The 20,675-nt window shown below is 37.1% G+C and overlaps 1 protein-coding gene across 5 annotated transcripts in view; it reads right to left on the bottom strand.

Moving 5' to 3' along the window:
• The window catches only part of ZNF644 (zinc finger protein 644), a 71,969-nt gene that overhangs the window by 23,363 nt on the left and 27,931 nt on the right, over positions 1 to 20,675 (bottom strand). For all 5 annotated transcript variants that reach the window (XM_066192499.1, XM_066192496.1, XM_066192501.1 and 2 more), the window contains exon 2: positions 5,743 to 5,798. The gene's annotated coding sequence lies outside the window, so the exon portion shown is untranslated. The remainder of the gene's footprint in view (positions 1 to 5,742; positions 5,799 to 20,675) is intronic.

Raw genomic sequence — 20,675 nt, 5'->3', positions numbered from 1 at the left:
TCCAACTACCAACTTTGAATTTATCATTCTGACGCAAAAGAAAATTACACAAAAATTATTAAGTATACAGTAAAAGCAAGTTCTCTCTATCCCAAGTTGTGTAGAATAATCAAAACTGTAATTTGATGCTCTTCTCCCTTCTACCTCTCTTCCAGGAATCCTGTTTTCCAGAGTTCTCTCACCAAATAAAGTAACATTATCACTAAGCAGAGTAGTATTATCACACTCAAATTTATAAACATGCATTTCCCAAGTCCCACCTCATTTTTTAATTGTATTTCTACAATTTTAAATTTTACACAGGATGACTCCCTCTTCTTCACCATCATATACTTAAATACCTTCCTGATGTGTCATGACTCAGAGAGGCTTCTCAGTGTTGGCTCTTCAGGCAACAGAGTGAAAGTATTCCTTACAGAACGCACCACCACCAGCCACACTAAGTGAGACACTTCACAAAGAGACTATGTTTAGGGAAGTATCTGCACTCTTCCAGACTTTAAGATCACCACTACAGTCCTTACATGGGACAGTATACTAAAATTAAAGATCCTGCTGAGCATCGCAGAAGATTTTGGCTTGCAGAGAAGAGAAAGTATTTTCAAAACAGCATCATGTACTGCTGAATTGCTATGCTATTTATTGGAATTACACTTCTGTTTGCAGCAAAGCCAATTTAAACAATTGCTGCCTTTTTCCACTCTCCCAAGTTCCTTCTTTTACCCCTTATCAACCATTTTGTTATCCAGTTTAAAAGGCTGGGACCCGAACACCGCTGAATCGGCACAGTCAAGAGGCAACAACTATGGGTAAGGGCACAAACTTACTAGCTTTGTTGACAGAAAAAGCCACTGGGGAATCTGTTCCTAATCTCTATGATCTATATGAATAAATAAAAAAGTTAAAATGTAGAGAACATTTTGTGAGGCAAAAAAGAAGCTTTGACAGTCCTCTATTAAACTGCAGAATGCAGCACTATAAAGAATTCTGCCACAAAGCAAATTTTATGTTCTAAAATTACTTGAACTGAGCTACTCAACTGAAGCAAAATGCTAGAATTAAATGCTAAAATAATTCAACTGGGGAACATTAAATACATCTTCTGAGAATAGTATTAACACAAGCAATACTCTTAAATTGTGTATTAGACATGATAGCTAGATTTTCCATAGAGACATATATATGCAAATCTTTCCAGTGGGTTAAATAAAAAGTATTTTGATTTCTAAAATACAAAACTAACTTTCGGAAATTTAAAAACTAATCTACTCCTCCCTTAACCTACAGTTTTACAGGATCAGCCACCTTATCTGCTCTCAGAGACAAGTCCTTTTGAAGCCAGGTACTGCCACCAAGTGGCGGTAAAATTCAGATTTGCAAATCCAATTATCCCCCATGTGGAGCATCCAGAACTGAAAAACGTTCCTGCAGCTGCCAAATATGAGCAATGCTCTGCTAACACAAGACATTTAAAAATTAATCAAAGCAGAGCCCAAAGATCCAGATCTAAAACGGATCTTCAATGTAAAACAAAGGTTTTTCCAACAATTTGGTCCCTTTATTCAGACACCGCTTGTAAGCATTTGGGTAAAGAAACCTTTTCCCCAACACAAATCCAATAGATATCACTAAAACAATTAATAGTTAGGTGTTCTATGTAACTTTATGCAAATCCCCAATGACTACAGCTATATCACAAGAGAGGCGTTATTTTCATGATTTCAGGAAAAAGTGAATTCTGTAACTGACATAAAAGACCTCTTAAGGTATAAATATCCAGCTTGTTACCTGGATAAGCTACCCACTCAATCTACATTCATTAGTATGTAAAGATCACAATCAGACTGAGAGAAATTTTTAGAAATCAGATGTATCTGACTATTTCTACAGGAATATTTCACAAGTTAATTAAACAATATTGCTGCTTACCTGCATGAACTAGTTTTGAAGTGTCAATCCAAGAGATCACAGATGAAAACCTGAATGACAACATGATGCTGCTGCATCATGGATTTAGAGAGTGACTTTCTTAAAGATGATATTAAGAACACTTTAATCCAATTAACAACACATCTTTCGACTTCAGAAAAATTCTGACCTTATTTACTGTTATATTGAACAAAAGTTGTCATTCTTTTTATCCAGCATGACCTGAAACACATCTAGCAGTTTCTCATGATTTTTGCATTTTTGGATGATAATCACTTGCTGTACAAATGTTAATGTAATCATAAATTTTACGACTGTATCTCCTGCTAATGTAAACAGATTTTTTAACTTCTAAAGCATGGTATCTTCCCCATTTATAAAACCACTAGCCGAAACAAACACTCCGCTTTTATTAATTTAATTCAGAACCTTAGAGTAATCAAATACATTATTCACTCATCCTTATCAAAACTGGCTCTTATCCTATGTTCTTTCAGTTATCAAGCTACTTATTAGTTATCAAGCTACTTAGAATCTTACTAGCTTATAAAAAAGCTAGTAAGATTCTAAGTAGCCATACCAGGTGGGCAAAAAAAGTCATCTTGTACCTTTTCAGATTAAGAACAAAAAATTCGGTTGACTTGGAGAAGGTTATTCTGCTTGCTGATGAAAAGATAAAATCAGAGCTTTTAAAGGACTCAAACCCATGTAACACCGTACATGAGTAGAAAAGCTCAGATCAGTCCACTAATACTTGGGGTTTGTTTCTTTATTTTTTTAATTTAAAACAAAAAAGTCATCACTAGAAGTGACTAATGGCAGAAAACTCAACTTCATGTTACCAGGATAATATGAACAAGATAAAAACTATATGAGATCATCTCCGAGCCAAAGAAACAAAAATCCTACACAACAAAATTTATCCTGTGCAAAATTCTGTATATAACCTACTGTTCTTCAGTATTCATGGTGCTATTATTCACTTCTAATTACATCCTTCTCCTTTTAGGTAAGGCAATACTAAATACATTCAAGGCAATTTCTAGAAGCAAGTTTGGTTTGTCTGGTATCTAAAATGCTTAAAATATGACCTCACTTCACTTTCCACACTTAATTACAGGGAAATTCAGCACAAGCATGTAACTTCTGCAACTTATCCTGCTACACAAGAGTGTGTCCCGTTGCACTTCTAACACACTGAGACCAAGCTTGTTTTTTCCTAACTTTCCCCTGCATTTAAAACAAGACAGATTCTCCTGTGGAGTTCAGAAATGCAGCCTGAAAATCAGAAATTTTAAGAACAAATACTATGGTTACCCCAATAAAGTACATTCACTGTTTATTAACAGTATCTTATCCCTGTGTATTTTTATTTAGTAACAGATTTCTTTAGTTATTTACAAAAGTCAGGATATATCTTTTATATTTACCTTAGGAACGTGAATGATTTGAAATTATAAGAACAAACTCCAAACCCTTAAAAAAATATCCCTACATGGAAAGCACACTAGCAGAGTCATCAGGAAATGCATTATGGTCAAGTGTACACAAAAAATGCTTGAGCAAATAACTAAATCACATTTTCAGGTATTGCTTTAAAAGACAAGTTTACACAAAAAGGCAAATCTGCACTGAGTTGTGGGAGTGAAAATTACTGTTTAGAAGTCTCTGAGACACTGCAGCCACTACACTCATGAGAGGAGACTGAAGACACAGGCAGTTGGGAAATGCAGGTTGTTCTAGAAAATGAACTCTTTCAGCCATCCCTGCTGGCCCTCTCTGAACCTTCTTCACATCTGCTATGTTGTTTTTCAGTCCCCTGACTAGAAGAAGCAATACACATTGCAATGCAGCCATAGTACACCACAAATTTGTAGAACTGGATCTGCTTTTTGTTTTGTTCATTAAAAAAGCACAATGATTTACTGACTATTCATTTCTCATTTTTACTGAACTCTGGGAACCTCACGATCTCCTCCAAGCAATAGCAATACTGATCAAACATCATTACACTGTTTCCATTTATTCTTTTATACATTTTTCTGTCCTCTTGCTGTGAATGCAATACTACAGGCACTCTCCTCAGAGACCAGCTTTTCCCTACTAAACACAGATAACCACCATTATGATGAAAGGTCTTCAGAGTTTCAGTCAGAAGACTTCATGCTTAAAATACACACTCAGTTATTTACATATTAGAGTTTTCAACTACTTTTCTGTATTTAAATGAGTCATTAGATAACACAAATTACAAATAAACAGCACAAATGGCAAGCTTTAAGTACTGAAAGCATTAGAAGGCAAAAGGAACAGTTTGAATTTTACTGTCAATTCAAGTCCCTTTTCTAGCCACAATTCTTGTTTTACACTCATCCTTAGATAAAGTATTTCCTTTTGCAGAGTTATATGCATTTGTTTTCTCAAAGGAGCACATTCCAGAAACCAGGAAAGTCAGGCTAAGGGAGTAAACATCTTCTACGCATAAGTAGATGCATAACACAGCAGTAGAGCTTATTTTTAATTGTTCATAGTTCAGAAGACAATTCATAATCAAAGTTCTGAATCAGTTATACATGATACAAAAGATCAACCCTCAACAGAAGAGTTATTTTAAATTCCCCACAAAGCACTCTTCTATAATCAGTATTTTTAAGTTGACAGCAACAGCTCTGAAGTAGTCTTAGTGGAACAAAAGATATGAACAAAGCAGTTCACATCTATTTTAAAATGTACATACTAAAATTTCAAGGCAATATTAAGTCTACGTATTAATTGGAGCTTGGAATTGAGGAACAAACTCAGCTAAGCAAATGGGATCTCCCTCTCACCTCTTCCAAGTATCAAGTCAGTGCAAGCAGCTACATTCTAAGATGGCATGTTAGTCAAAGAGCAAGCAGGAAACCTGAGAAGACAGCTTTGGTTTGTTACAGAGGCCTCTGTAGCAGAGCCCATCATGCCATGTCTCCAAAGTAGAGAATTTACTGAACTGTGAGGCCTCACCTAAAGATTCTCTTGAAAGACTCAAGTTAAAACGGATTAAAGCTCTTTGTTACACGTTTCACATAATTATATGGAGACAAGATTAATTCTATAGTTCAAATTATTCCTGGAGTAGCAAGTAAATGGAAGAGAAAAAGATAAGCATCTTAATTCTGTTTCTCAAAATAACAGAGGAAGGGGGTGGGGAGAGGGAGGAAAACACCAGTTACAGAAAAATGGACACTTTGCAATTGCAAATGAACACTTAAGTTCTACCAGGAGTAAATCTCCATACACTTTGTCTTTCAAATAGCTTGCAAATGGATTCCTAAAGACAGAAAGGGGAGGCAAAAATTCCAACAGAATTTCATTGTTTAAAACTTGAAACGCTATTCTGATAGTTGGTCAAATTTCCCACGCAGTTATTTATTAATACAGTAAGTACAAGTTTAACATGCTGCTTTTACAGTGCAAAGTACACTTTCAGTACTCTGAAACCAGGTGGATAATAATATGTAAAGGACAATTTTAAGTGCTCATTATTTTGGCTCTCAACAGCTAGCAGAACACCTTGATAGCTTTTTGACTATAATAATTTATGGAAGAAAAACATAATTATCATCATAATATTAAATGGGGGAATATCTTTTGTTCCTCTTTTGGTTTTGTAAAAGTAACACTGCACCATGACAGTACTTACACTGTGTACATTACAGTAACCAAGATACAAATTTCAAGAGAATTTTCACTGATCACTTTGCTGCAGGTTTAGCAGTATATGCAAATGGCATTTTTTGGGAAAAAAACCACCACCAACACAAAACTCCTACTCACCTTTGCTTGTTCGATTTACATTATGCTGTAAGATCCACTTCCACATTAAAACAAACCTGCAAAATAAAACAAGAACTTACTGTACAGATGTCATTGTTTTCTGTTTGTGTTCTAGACTATCAGACAAGACAGGCAAAGCTGATGGGTAAGAAAACCACAGCCATAAAAGTATTCTACCTTTTTGATCTCAGGGTAAAAGTATCAACATTCCAGTGGTCTTCGCTCAAACATATGCAATTTCCAAATAACAACTATTGGCATTTTAATTAAAAATATCTCCCAAGAAGTTGTATCAAATAGACACATGCTATTAAACTAAGTGGGCAGAAAAACTGCTGAAGGACCAAAAAGCTGGTCATTGTAGCCCTCCATCAAAAACTTCAAAGGGCCTACAGAATTAACTCCCCTTTTTGGGATTTCAAACCCCCTGACGTACAAAGCTCCACCCAATGGGAGATGGCACTTGCAGTGTCATGCAAACATCTTCCGGAAGGCAACACCATCCACAGGACAGCAGATCTTAGCCCAAACTATTGATACCACTGAGACTGTTTAAAGCCACCCACCTACAAGGCTTAACCAGCACTCACATCTCCCCTCAAAGATCTTTCTGCTGTCAAATAAGATTGCTCTCACTCCAGCACAAACAAACTCTAACACCTACTATTAATTTCAAGGGTGATGACATTTGAAATAACTGAGAGCCTGACATTCTTTACCAGAAGATTCTAGAAAGGTAGCTCTCCAAAAATTTCCTTAGGGAAAGGCAAAGATCTCAACATCATAAATGCTTTTGCTTCAATTTGCCTGTCTTAATTCTCATTATCAGGAAAGGAAGTGAGAATTAAAGTCACTTTGCCATACCAGGTAATAAAAGAGGGCATGAAAAGGGCACAGAATTGAGTACGAAATGCAGTTACAGAGCATGTACCTGGAGGCCTCGATATTCAAAGAGTGAGGAGGTGGACTAAAGCAGGGAAAAAGGACAGCTGTAAAATGGTCAGGCTTCTGATTAGCGATAAGCAGCTTCCTGTTCTGATATGGGCAGTGAACAGGAAGTGGAAGAAAACTGAAATGGTCGAAAGACATCACCGATGCCCCCTCAGTGATACTGAACACAAAAAGATGGACTGAAAACTCTTGCTGTAATGAAGTATCTCCTAACAGCAAACACCCTCCCGCTCTGAGGAAAAAGTTTAAGAAACACTAGAATGCAAAGTTGTACAATAACTAAGTAAAGTTTGCTGTAATCCTAACAAGAGTTTTGACCCATTTGTTTACTATGCAGCCCAATTTTCATAACAGATGTGCGTTATAACTGACATTCCTACATCCACCTGGGAAAAAACATCACCACCTTTAACTACCACCTTCTCCTGGAATGACTGCAGCTAGGAATGCAATTCATATGGCAGCTTTTTAGGTGGTTTATTCGATGGGTTTTGCTTTGCTGTGTGTTGCTGTTTAACACAAAACCAGTTCTGCCCCTACAGCTGATTATTACTGTGTGGAAAGCAAGAAAGAGGAAGAAATAAAGACCAGGACAACTATACTACACAAACTACTTTTGTTGATATAAACTGTGGCTAAACAGTCAATTCCACCACATAACAGAGCAAAAAGGCTTGCAACTGTAGTCTTGACCTCACGGCTTAGAAAATTTGATAGTCAGTTGAGAGTGGCAGCTCCATATATTAGGATATGACCATCCCAGCATTAAACTCAAAAGCAGGGTGTGGGGTTATGGAATAAATTTCATTCTAATACCTGTTGCAGCTCTGGAAAAAATCTATAATCTTACAAAAATCTAATAATCCTAAATATCAGTGCAGGAAAAAAGAGGCAGCAGACAGCAGAGATTACTAAGAAAAGGCTATTACAAGAAACCCAGAAGCTCCTGCTAAAATTGTATACGCAATATCAGGGACAAAGTAATTTCAGAAGACGAGAGAAAAGGCAAAAACTTAGCTGACAGGAGTCCTACATCAGCTGATACAGGCAAAAAGCTCTTTAATAAATACAAGCCTATACTGCCATTTTTCAAATAAGTAATCAGCAATGACCTTGTCTGTATAAAATGTAGTTTCCTGCTTTCTGTTTGCAAAGGGAGCTTTGATTGTCTTTGATTTCTATTTAAAAAGTATAAAAACAACTTAATCTACATTCAGTAACCACAAATATCTAGAACATCCAGAGTAGATTAAATAATCATTTGAATTTAAACATGAGGTTTTCTAAAACCACAAAATTAATCCCTTTCAAGAATCTGTACAATCTCTTAATCTATGCTGCTCCAACTGTAGTTTAACTAACTGAATTATATATGCCACAATCCCATTCACCAAAATTAAATTTGTAAAGAAAAAATAATAATCACTCTTCTTACAATAGTTAAAGAGCAATACTTAAGAACGGGTACTATACTGGAGCCTGAATTACCTAGAAGTCAAATTAGGCAAAAGCTTAACAGTTTATAACATGAAGAGACAAAATTTAAGTCTTTTTACTGGAGATGCTCCTGACTTCAAAGAATCTGCAGTGAGTGAACAAAAGCAAGCAAGGGACTGCAAGAGAGAAGTCTGCTTCTCGCATTTTGAATCTCCTGCTAGATTTTGAGTTATCTGAAAAATAGTTCAAAGAAGTTACAGTTCTTCCTTTGTCTACTCATCACAGCAAAAGCCACACGCACAGTTCCCAAAGCTGTGGTAGGGCTTTCACGTGGAAATGTTGAAATCTCATTTTTCTACTCGTAGAAAGTTTTGCTTTTTGACAACACTCCATATGGGACAGTGAAGCACTTCAAGGAAACGTGTGACAGCATAGGAAATGAACACAACTGATCATACCTCAGACTGGGAAGCTGTTTCAGTCCAAACAAGATTACAAGTAGTTGAATGCAACATTAATAGGAGTATCACAGTAGGGAAAAAAGTAGTCAGAGAGAGTAGCTTGAATGGAAAAAAAAGAACCTCTGTTTACACCATCAATTAGGTCAAGCAAGAGATTTAATTATTATTTCAAAAATGTGCATACCATAAATAAAAAAAAAATTGAAAAGTCAACACAGCGGAAAGTATTCTAGGCAGGCAGGAGCTTGGGCTAACAAAACATATTGGTTGAAAAGGTTATTTTTCCTCTCTATCAGTAAACAGATCAGATGCAAACATTCAAAGATGTACACAACAGGCACACAATAAAGATGCAAAGATGTCTACAGAGAAGCAAGGGGAAACAATTTGAGAGCTATTTACTTTGAGCATATGTTATCCAGTAAGCAAATATGTAACAATGAACAGACATATGAAAGCATCATAAAAGCACTAAACTGAAGCATCAGTTTGAAGATGGGAGTCCTGAAAACAGCCAGAATTTCAGGACCTTAAGAGAAAATACTAACACGTTGTTTTTGAAGGTTACTTATCAAGGCAGTTTCTCCCCTCAGCTAAGACGGGTGCAACAGTCTAAGTATCACTGACATTAAAAAGTTTACAGTCCATCAATACCCTACTAAATTGAATGACACTCTTCAGAGATTTACCACAAGCAATAAACTACAGAGAAATAATTCACCATCTTTGTAATTTTTCTGCCCGTTTAAGCTACAGATCTACCTACCACTTGCATAATAGACATCCACACGTTCTCAGCCACCCTTCAGCCTATTCATTTTGACCACATGAACTAGCTCTTCATTTCCTGCACTCAAATACCTTAAATATAACAGCTTTTCTTAAATAGGGAAAGCTAAAGCATAGAATACATCATCTCCCCATTCCTCTCCAAACTACTAATGGCACTGCACACATCCTTGGCATCATCCCTGACTCTGAACACATCTCCATTCATTATGCTGTCAGCAAAATCTCCTCTGTACAGGAACTGCCTCTACCCTTCCAGTTATACAATCATTCTGTGCCCAGGCTGATTTTATAAACATATATATGTATTCCTTCACCACACATCATCATGTAAGCTTAACAAAGAGCACCTCAAAATACAGTGACACACCTCATGACTACAAGCACTGCAAAAAAGCTTTCCAGAGAGTATTTACACAGAATCTTCCCTACCTCATAGGAAATTTCATTATGGTTCCTTAAAAACTTTTAGTCCAAGTTTGCACCTCCCACTTCTCAGCTGAGAAGTAACTGAAAATGCAAACCAGGAAAGCTTGATCACTGAAGCATTTTCTAAGGAACCAACAGCCCTAAGTGAAAAACATGCTTTTTTTTTGTCTTAGAAACAAACAAACAAACAAGCTTTTAGTAACATCTGAGGCAGCCTCTTATATTTGAAGGTTTGTTTTTAAAATACTAAACTGCACAGTGATGTCATACATTTGTAGTGCTGTCCTCTACTTTCTCCAGAACTACAGAATTTTAATAAAAACATGACGCAGGCCAAGTTAAGCATAAAAGTAAAAAAGTTTAAGCTAGGATTGTGTCCATCAAGTTAGTGCATCCCCTTTAATGTACCACTAAGCAACACAATTCTACAGTTCAAACATTTGTCTTCACATACTACTCATTTTTCTACAACTTCGAAGTTTTATCTGATGTGTATTTGGCACATATTACTGCAAATAGTTTATCAGCCCCACATCTACCAAATGAATCCAAAGTGCCTTTTCAGCCAAGAAGTCCAACAGAGAACCAAAACCCCAAAAGATGAAAAAAGTACAGAAAAATGGGATCTTCTCTAGGTATAAAACACATCACACATATGGGACTTTGATGAAGAGCAGACACAGTTTACAGTCAGACCATACCTGTCATCAATCTGCCACCTGTGGAATCCTGAGACAGAAATGCATCGATTATTCTTCACACATTCACTGAACTTAGCATATCCCTTTCCTAAAGTACTGCATAAAATAACTCTGAAATTCCTCAATGTAACTGCAACCTATTAATCAAAAACCTCCAAGAAGTTTACTACACAATGCATACACTTACATCCTCATGAAATAAAAACACAATCATTTCCCAAGTAGATTCCACTCTCTAATCTGACCCTTATTTATATATCTTGATCCTTATTTATAAATCTTCAAACAGGACTTAGATTGGGTGTAGTTACTTCAAACTCAAAATATCAAAAAAAAAAAATTTTAAAAAAAGCTTTGCTGCATGCAGAAAAAAACATTCAGGGCTTAATTTCAGAAAGCCAGAATTATGTTACCAGATGCAACATATTTTGTGAAATAGTATCTCTTTTGTGAAAGTATCTCTGTACTGTTTTTTTTCCCTGCAAGTTGTTTTATAAGCACATTATGTTTATTATTAAAATTTAAAACCATTAAGCAATTTTTTAGTGTAGAAAAGGCAGTAATGAGGTTTTAAAAGATATTTACTAGAAATTAGTTTCTCCACTAAATAGACTGGCATTCTAAAACAAGAATGCCTGATGATATCCATTATATCTAAATGGATTAAAATATCTGTTCCCTTTAATGACACTTTTACTTCAAGGCAGTATCTCACACAACATTTCTAACAGTAGTTAAAGCAGCACATTAATAATCACGCCATGTTCTTACTGTAGGAACAATAATTTCTGGTAGCCATTTTCTTTCCAGCTTTAACACTATTTCAAAGCCAACAGTCCTTCCTGCAACCACTGTAAAAACCCAAAGGCAGCAAACTGCTCAGCAGTTTTCTCTGGCTGCACTCTCCAGACCATCTCCAGGCCAATGCACTCACCGGTCAGTATTCTCAATTTCAGTTTACACCAATGGAAATAAAACAGCACGGCAGTTCTCTTTTTACAAAACCTCAAACGACCAGTCCCCACATTTAGGAGAGGGAACAGTTTGCTAGGAAAGGATACTTTCAGGGCAGAGCAGTGCGGCAGTTCATAATCTTCACCTGCAGGCGCTAAGAACACACAGCCCAGGCCAGGATCACCCAGCCGCAGGCAGCGCCTCGGCCACCGCACCGAGAGCAGCCCCCGAACGAACCCTCACATCACAGAAGATTTACAACATCAAAGCCAGGGCTGGAGCCAAAACCAACTTCTTAATAGACTTATTCTGAATATCTCTGAATTTCCTACGTTGTAAGGCAAACCAGTGTATACACTCATCCTCTTCTGTATTTCTAAAGTCTTAAAAATGACAAAACTCGAAACACTTTCTTGAATTAAGACTGCAATGCAGATTTTAAAAAAGGTTGAGTCTAAAACCCTACACCTCAAAATTAGTGATAAATGATTATTTTCTTTTTTTCTTAAGAAAAAAAAATTAAAATCTCCCTTTCTTGCTATCATGACAGTTTGAAAGAAAGCAGCAGAGAACAGAAAGTGAATTACATAAACATTTGTAACAGCAATGGCAGGAAACAGTGAACTGGTATTAGCACATAAGTACCTCCTACAAAACAGGATCCTAAGCCCAAATTCAGTTCCTCACAAGTTTGTTCCAGTTGAAAGGGTAGCTATGCTGGGATCACGAGCTCTAATGCCTGCTGTTGTCTGTCTAGACAGCATTTCTGACATTTCCTGACCATAGCAGGAAAGGGAATCTCCTGTTCCTAGCCTCAGAGGAAGTGTATTTTCTGTGCCCATGAAAATGTAAAATCTGGCAAAAATTTCCTAGGGACTTCATGCAACTTTTCGTTAGTATTTGCAAAGCTTTGCTCACAAACTGCTAAGCAATATCTCATATGTAAGGGCTTACACTTAAAATGAAGGTAAGCTTATGGTGAACTCTGAATTGGTGTGGCAGAGATTTTATTTTGATATGCCTAGGACAGTACCTTCCAGCAGAGGACACAGTAGACACTCAGGAGTATCACTCCCTCTAAACAGCAATGCTAGCTCTCCAACAGCCTTCTTCCTTATCAGAGGATTAAGCTGTGACTACAATGAATGTTCCAAGATGAAGAAAATAACCATATAAAACAATCCCCAAAAAATACAAATTCCAAACCAATCACCTAAAAGTATAAATTCCAGCACTGCCATTCTTCCAGCAAAAACTTTTTCCAAATAAAGGATACATATATTTCATAGGTTTCAGCTACTGGTTATCAGATTAGAAGTGAAGCTACAAAGTAATCCCAAATCAGGTTGATATACAAGCTATAATCTTTACACTCCATGAAAGAACACTTTGGGGAACCACATATACTTAGCCAGTAACATAAGGACTTCCCTTCATTTTGCAGGAGCCTGCTTTTTGGTGACAGAGGAATGGTTTTGGTGAAGAAAAAGGCAAGTTATAATATGCTGTCAACACTATCACCTTAATAGCCATTGAAAATGTAAAAATCCATTCCTCACTGAGCTGCTCCGTGTTCACTTTTGGTTTGGTGACACTGTAAGTTTCCAACATTGTCCACAGCCTACATTAATAGGTAAGAACTATTTCCTACCTTAGCTAAGCTGTAGCAATGCAAGATAATTAAGCCAGTTGTGTTTTATTTTACACCTTCATGCCAGATAGCTGCATGACTGTTTTCTGAATAGGAACAACACACATCTTACAACTGAGGTTATAGTACCAGACCAGGCAAGCAAACTGGGACAAATGCTTCCACATCCCTCTTTGAAATGTAATTTGTGGCCACCAGTTACTGTCATGAACACTCTATTGAGCCAGTCACACACCACCAGCACCACAGCCACAGTTCAGGTCTGACACAGCATCCATGTCTCGTCAGTAAGCTCCTATTCATGGTCCCTGTGCTCAACTGGACAGGGTCCACAAGCTTCAGTACTAATATAGTCATCATATCGGAGTGTTTCCTATAGTAACATTTCACAGAGTTTACTAAAGTTACTGCCTTCGCCACAAAATTGTTCTAGGAAAAGCATTTTGCTATGAAGCAGGTGTTTCCAAAATCTACCCCAAGGACTCTACACAAGTTATACAGTACCTTGAGGTCTACTTTCTAAACTGTTTAATAAACATCTATGGAGTCTCCATGTGAGATTGCAAGAAGATGCAGCAGTTCTATGCAGGCTTCACTTTAACATTAGGGTTTCATTAATCTTTCTCTTTTCAGCCTTGAACCCTTTAAATGCTTGCAGACTTGCTCGCTTCTTTATGTTTCAGGCAAAAGCTTAAAATCTTTGATTTTTTTTGCTATTTGAATTAGTTCTTCCAAATACATGAAGGCAAATGGAAACACTTGGTATTTCCAGCATGCCACACCAGTTATTCTCACCAGTCCATATCCAGCCCATTGGCTGTCCTTAGGCATCTCATCTGGCTGGAGCTGAAGAATCCATATATTTGTCAGTTTTCCTAACCAGAGCAGGTTTCCCAACCAAACTTTCAAAAGTAGCTCAAGAAATAGAAGAGACAAGACACATACTCTAAGACTGTTTCATTTGCTTTACACTGGATTACTAGGAGAGCATGAAAGAACTGGATCTGCATGGGGTAAGACTGCATAGACTCAAAGAGTATAAATGGCACAAGTCATTCACATCATTACTGTTTCAGAAAACAGACATGTTTTTTTATTGAAGCAAAGAAACCTGTATGTTTCTCACCCTAAAAAGGACATAACACCAAGGCAAAAATATTTTCTTCTAGAAAGTAAACAGCTTATGTTATCCACGTTAATAACAAAGCTTCTTAAACCAAAATCAGGACCAAAGATAAAGGAAACTTGGCCATTGTCTTGGACATTCACAGTTGAAATTAAAAAAAACCCCCTCAATACCTTGTTCAAAGGCTTCATAAATTCACAATGACTAATATGTCCCAAAAGCTTAGTGTTCTACATCAACAGAGGTCCTGTGCTTCTTTTGGGCCCATAGATACAGCTGACTATTTGCCTACTGACTGGCCCCAGAGCTACTATGTTTCCTCATTATTGGGAATTTGTAAGCATACAAGTTAGATTTCAAGACCTCATGTTTGTTTTCCACTGAAACGCTGAAGAAAATATAACCAATACTTAAAAGTTGAGAGGATACGTATCAATATGAAATCTGGTTTAAATGGATAAAAGGAGCAAGAGTAACTTTTCCTTAAGTTTAAAGTAAAGAAATTCCGAGACCAAATAAAACAGGAAACAAAGGAAGTTGCACCACAGAACAGGTCAACTTCAACTTTAAGCCTTCAAAATATCTTAATCAAAGCTCTTCCTTGAACCAGAAAACTCGAATTTACAGTATTTAGAGAAAAACAGTGATATTTGTATCTTTGATTTTTTTTTAATGAGGTATAGGCAGCCACAAACCACTCAGATTTGTACTGTAGTCTCGGAAAGCCAAGAGGGTTTTGGAGTGGAGGTTTTTTGGGTTGTTTTCTGGTCAGGTTTGTTGTGGGGGGGGGGGGTTTGTTTGGTTTTTTGGGTTCGTTTGTGTTTGTTTGGTTTGGTTTTGGGTTTTTTTTTGGGGGGGGGTGGTGAGGGGATGGGAAATTAGGTGTTTTTTTAACACTAATAGGATCATCCTGTGGAAAAGTATTTGTAGTTTTAACAGTTTTCCATTCTTTCAAATAGCTGCTTAACATCATACAGGTTTGGCTTTTAGTTTTGCATGCTAAAATCTCCTTTAAGGACAGGAAGAAATGCTAATGAATCTACAGTGACAGAAAACATGAAGAAAAAGAACAGCCTCAAGCAGGTAAAAACCAGAGCACTCCTTCCTGCTGAAAATGGCATTCTGGAAAATTACTTTAAAAAGTGGAAGAAAAGTTAAGGTAAAACTGTCTGTCAGAACAAAAGTGAAATCACAGAGGTATTACTTTGGACAAAAGCACCCTAGCTTCTAGTATTAGTATCACTAAGTTGGAAGAAAACTTTGATCAAAGAAGATCATGGAAACCACAACACAGGTGATCACTAATTAATCCTCCCTCCTTTATACTTACATCCTTAGAAAATAGTATGCATCAGCACGCTTCAAGAGCAGCTCACTAGATGGACCTAAAGCCAAGTTACTAGAAATATATTAAATAGAACTTTGTTTAAAACAGCACCCAGTATCCTAAAGATCAAAGTGATCACCCTGATCACCAAACAAACCTACTTTTCTCTAAATGGCCCCACAAGAAAAAAAACCCCAAAACCTAACTCATCATTAATGCTCCAAATGACACGAAGGAAGGTCCTGCTGCTATACTGCACTACTTCATATGCAAAACTATCAACTCATCTCTCTGAACTTCTGAAGAGACTACAGAACCTGGATGCCTTCAGTTTTACTGAATATCAGTACATTATCCTAAATATTGCCTTCATTCAGAACTTTGTATGATGTTCCAAAACACAATATTCCAACTTTTAATTGTTTGTCTATATACGAATGTTGATAAATATCTGTAAAGATACACAGACAAAGAAACACAACTGCTTTTTTGATCTTGACATAACTCCATCCTAGACACGTCATCATCTCTGTTCTCCTCTGGAAACACTTCACTGGACTGAAAAACAGAAAGCAAATTTCAAAGTTGTTTTTAGTGCCTAAAAGACACTTCTAAAAATGAATTACCACAGTACCTGTATGGTATTTTTAGAAATACTGTGACGTTTCAGTTCTGTAGGAACCTGGAAGGCTTCTCCCAAACATCATTTCTATTTTTTGCGCTCTCCTTTGTGCAAAAATACATTATGCCTTCTAGTGCTCACTACTGCTAGTAAAACACTGAAAAGCAATAGCAGTCTTACCACTGCTAGAGAGCGATACCCGGAGAACAATTTTTTTCTGGACAAGCTGTTGCCCTTCTTCTCCAAATCTCACACATGCCAGGAAAGAAACTCTCATCCACCAGCTTTTTCAGCCACATGCACAGCAGTGAGAATCCCACTGAACTTCCTCAGCAAGTCTCACCACCTCTGAAGTTTGGGAACAAGGGCTTGGCATTTAGGGCACAGAACACTAGTGACGTATGTACCTTACTCCAAAACACTAACAAAAGGAAAGGTCCCTAAGAATCCATGCTAAAGCAGCTCACCAGAAAGTCTACTACTTTTCAACGCTTGAGTCACTACTGTCCAACACAGTCAAGGCTCTACAAGGACACAGAAAAAGACAATCACTATCTTTGCTTTATGACAACACAAGCAACCTTTCCACCTCAGTTTCTGCAGCATTTCAGCTCAGCTTGCATTCCAGACATGCAAGTTCTACTCCCTCCCACTCTGTAATTGCTCCAAACCCTTCCAGTTTTTTCACTGCGGCTTATCTAGGTTAAGTCACCATCACATCTCCCCACCTTCTCTTCCCCCTTTTGCCCCAGCAAAAAAAACTGTCACTACATAATATATATTTTTTTCTTAGTAACTACCTCATTAGGGAGTTCTAACTGCCATTTTGTTCTCAACTTTCTACAAGATGAGAAACTCCTTTAAAAGCAATTTCAGAGTGCTAGTATTTACTACAATTCATACAACAGCACAGTAATTTTCACTACATGCCACAGACTCTCAGTTTCAAAGTTTTGCGCAGGAAGACAGAAGATCAGGTGATTTCAATGTGTCAATAAGTATGTTAAGAAAAAGGAAGCAAAGGAGGGCAGAGAACTCACTTCAGTGTGGGAGAGAACTGCGAGAAGCCAGCTGCAGAACTGCCACTTCCCACACCCTGTGACAGCACACACAATCAAGACTTTCTCACAGAAGATACACTCCCAGCCATGGTACTAAAACAAAAAACCCAGCACTTCTGTGTGACGAACAAAAGTTATTTATATTGGAACTTTGCAGGCAGAGCCTGTCCTCTGTTGAAAATATTGTTTCTAATACCAAGCCGACTTAGCAGCAACAACAAAAATACAGCTGTTGGAAAAAAATACTCCTCTTCTCTGCCCTCCCTACCAATTATCACAGGGGAGAATACAGAATCTAGTGTCTTTGGTGAAGGCTCCTAAGAACATTCATAAGAATACACAATATTCTTATATGCATAAATACAATAACTTACGTAAGTATAAACAGAATAATAAATACAATAACCTAGAACCACTGTTTTGGTTGTCGGGAGCCTAATTTTAGTATAGAAATTCTATAAATTTCCAAACTCTTCTGACTGAAAAAGATAAAATGCAGAAAACTAAGTTAATGTCAGAGACAGTTCCTGAAACTCTACAGTCACAAAACTGCTGTATATGCCCACATTTGAAGATGAATAAAGATATTGGCAACAAACATTATAAACATTTAAGGGCTTTCCAAAAGTAAGCATCAAAAACTGTATCGCAGAGTGCTCCTAGGAGAGCTGAGTAGAAGCAGACAGCAGAAATTGAGAGGACAACCACTCCAGAAAATAAAAGCTGAAGCTAAAATAGAAAAAAAACCTATCAGCCAGAACACTCAAAAAAAAAAAAAAAAAAAGGAAAAAAAAAAAGAAAAAAAAAAAAAGAAAAAAAAAAGAAACCAACCAAACCAATGAAAACCCCAAACCAAAACCACCCCCCATCACCCCACTGACGGCAGCCAGGCAAGTAACAGACACCAACCACTTCCTATCAGCAGCAGCAAGGGGCAGCTTCAGAGCTGCTCTGCTTTATGAGCAGACATAAGGATCAGTTTTCCAAAAGCAGTCACCTGACCTCCTGTTGTATGCCTTTTCTGGAAAACTCACCCCTGTCCCTACCAAAGAGCCACACTGGGAAAGTAGATGGGATAAGGCACGACTCAAGGCCATCAATGTACCAAAATATTCTACGAAAAGGCAGGCAGAAGGGACTCACTACTGCATTTCAATTATTACATTTGCTAAGGAATTCCTTGTCTTTAACTCAAACTAAAAATGGATGCACCAGGTAAAAGCCTGTAAATAAAGGTAAATTACACAAGAGATACTTTGCTGTGGAAAGTATTTTTACAAATGGGTGCTAACAGTTGAACCAGAAAACAGGGAAGGTACAGTGAAAACAGGGAAGGTACAATGATCTCGATTCATGACTCCAGCTACAATTAGACCAATCAATAAGGCACCTGTAATTCCTCCCATCCTGTTTCCCAAAATGCACCCTCTCTCCTGTCCTACACTGCTTCGTAAAAATTAACATTATCAAGTAGCCATTTAAGGCAAGCAAAAAATACAATCATTCAAATACTCACAAAATTGTCTCCCTTTACGAAGAAAAAAAATCCAATTAAGTATGATAAGTATCTAACTTGTAGTGTACAGCATACTGAAAAGTTACAACACACTAACAATGGGCCTGAAATATTCCTAAACCCAGCCATCTAACCTTTATCCTGATTTAAGCATGAACTTCGCATAAACAGGATTAAGTTTCAAGAAATACTGAATTACTAAATAGCTCATCAGCCTTAAACTAGTTAATTATTTGTAAGACAAAGCACTCAATATCGATCAACAAACACCAACTAGAAGAATTCCATTTCCAGTATCTGGATTTAATATGAACCATTAGTTCCCACACCAAGAGCTTTACAATTACTCCCGCTGAAGTGAGAGTTCTCTGTAACCCCAAGTTTGCTCAGAAGTGTTATATCAGTTAACATCAGGGTAACCAAAACACACACACATACACTGTCAAGCCACTGCCTTCCCCCATTTTACCTTACTGGCAATGGAAGGGCACGGCTGCAACATTCTGTCAACCTAACAGCTGCTGTGTACAGTTGAATAGTGGCAAAAAGGCAGCACGGCTGGATTTAAAAGAACTTACTTTATAATATATTCTATTATGAAATTTTAAAAGAGCTCTCCTCCTCCTCTACCACTACAGGTAAATCCTACAGATTCTGGGTAGACTTTGTACCAAGATGAAAAATTCACTACACAACACTGAGCTGCAGACTAGGTAAGTAACAGAGCCTATCGTGCTTTTTCAAATTTTGAAAACAACACATATTGTAAATTTATGCAAACTCATTACATGGTCTCTCTTGAAGGAGAACTGTGCTTTGAGCATCAAATTACATCACAGAATAACTGCACTGTAGAGGTGCACAGTATTTGCATCTGTTTTTACGTGGCCATTTGACATCCTTACCATCAAAGAGCTTTTCTACAATTCTGTGAACAATGTGGGCATGCCTTCTACCATCACTGCTTGCATGAAAGGTTCGTATTAATTTATCTAAGGGACACAATGTATACAGGCATTAACGTTTGTGTGAGCTTTCTGTCTGGGTTTTTTAGGGTGTTCTTTTTGTTAATTAGGCATAAAAAGGATTTTTTTCATGATACTATAAACTTATGAAATCCTTTAATTAATTCTGACAGTATCTTTATGAATATCAAGAGTGACCAACAATTACAATTTCAACAGGTATCTTCAGTTCTTTATGCAGTACCAATATGAAGTTTACATCTACATCGGTAAAAGAAAAACGCAGCAAGGAAAAATCTTAATTAACAAAAATCAGCTTATAGGCAGAATGCTCAAGAAAACCAATGCATATTTTCAGAGAAGACAAACTGGTTTTGGTTTATTTCACCAGGGATTCCTTTACACTCTGAAGTAGGGTGGACATTATTTTCATCTGAACAAATCTGGGTTTGAAGGCTATGCCAAGTTTATTCAGTCTCAAAACCAATTTAAGAGAGTGCAACATTTTTAATTTTATTGTCATTTTCCCAATCTCTGGATACATAACACAAAATGCTCTGCAATCCAGAGCACAAAGGAAACCAATTGAATGTGGCTTACAGTAACTAACACTGGAGTAATGCATTTGGTACTTAAAGAATAAAGGGAACAAAACAAGTATCTTAAGGCAGCCCTCTTGATGATAGCCACATCACTTCAACTTTGCTAAAGTTAAAAAGTTGTTCGAAAATGTAAAAATACAAGGATGGTGTGACTGAGGCAGTGAATCAGCAGCTGTTCAAAAATCTTTAATTCAACCCAACTTCAGGTAAAACTGCAGAGCAAGTGACATAACTATTCTGTATTTTCTCCAGTTTTGAGTTCCCAGAGCTTTTAAAAGCCTGAAAGTGTCTGACACTAATAACTGTGTGTGAGCATGTGTGTGCTTCATTACTATCGAGAA

The sequence above is a fragment of the Chamaea fasciata genome, unplaced genomic scaffold (genome assembly GCF_029207755.1).
Source record: "Chamaea fasciata isolate MVZ Bird 193981 ecotype frontalis unplaced genomic scaffold, bChaFas1.0.hap1 SCAF_10, whole genome shotgun sequence".
NCBI classification, from domain to species: Eukaryota; Metazoa; Chordata; class Aves; order Passeriformes; family Sylviidae; genus Chamaea; species Chamaea fasciata.
The sequence above is the reverse complement of the archived record's forward strand: the minus strand, read 5'-3'. Positions and strand labels throughout refer to the sequence as shown.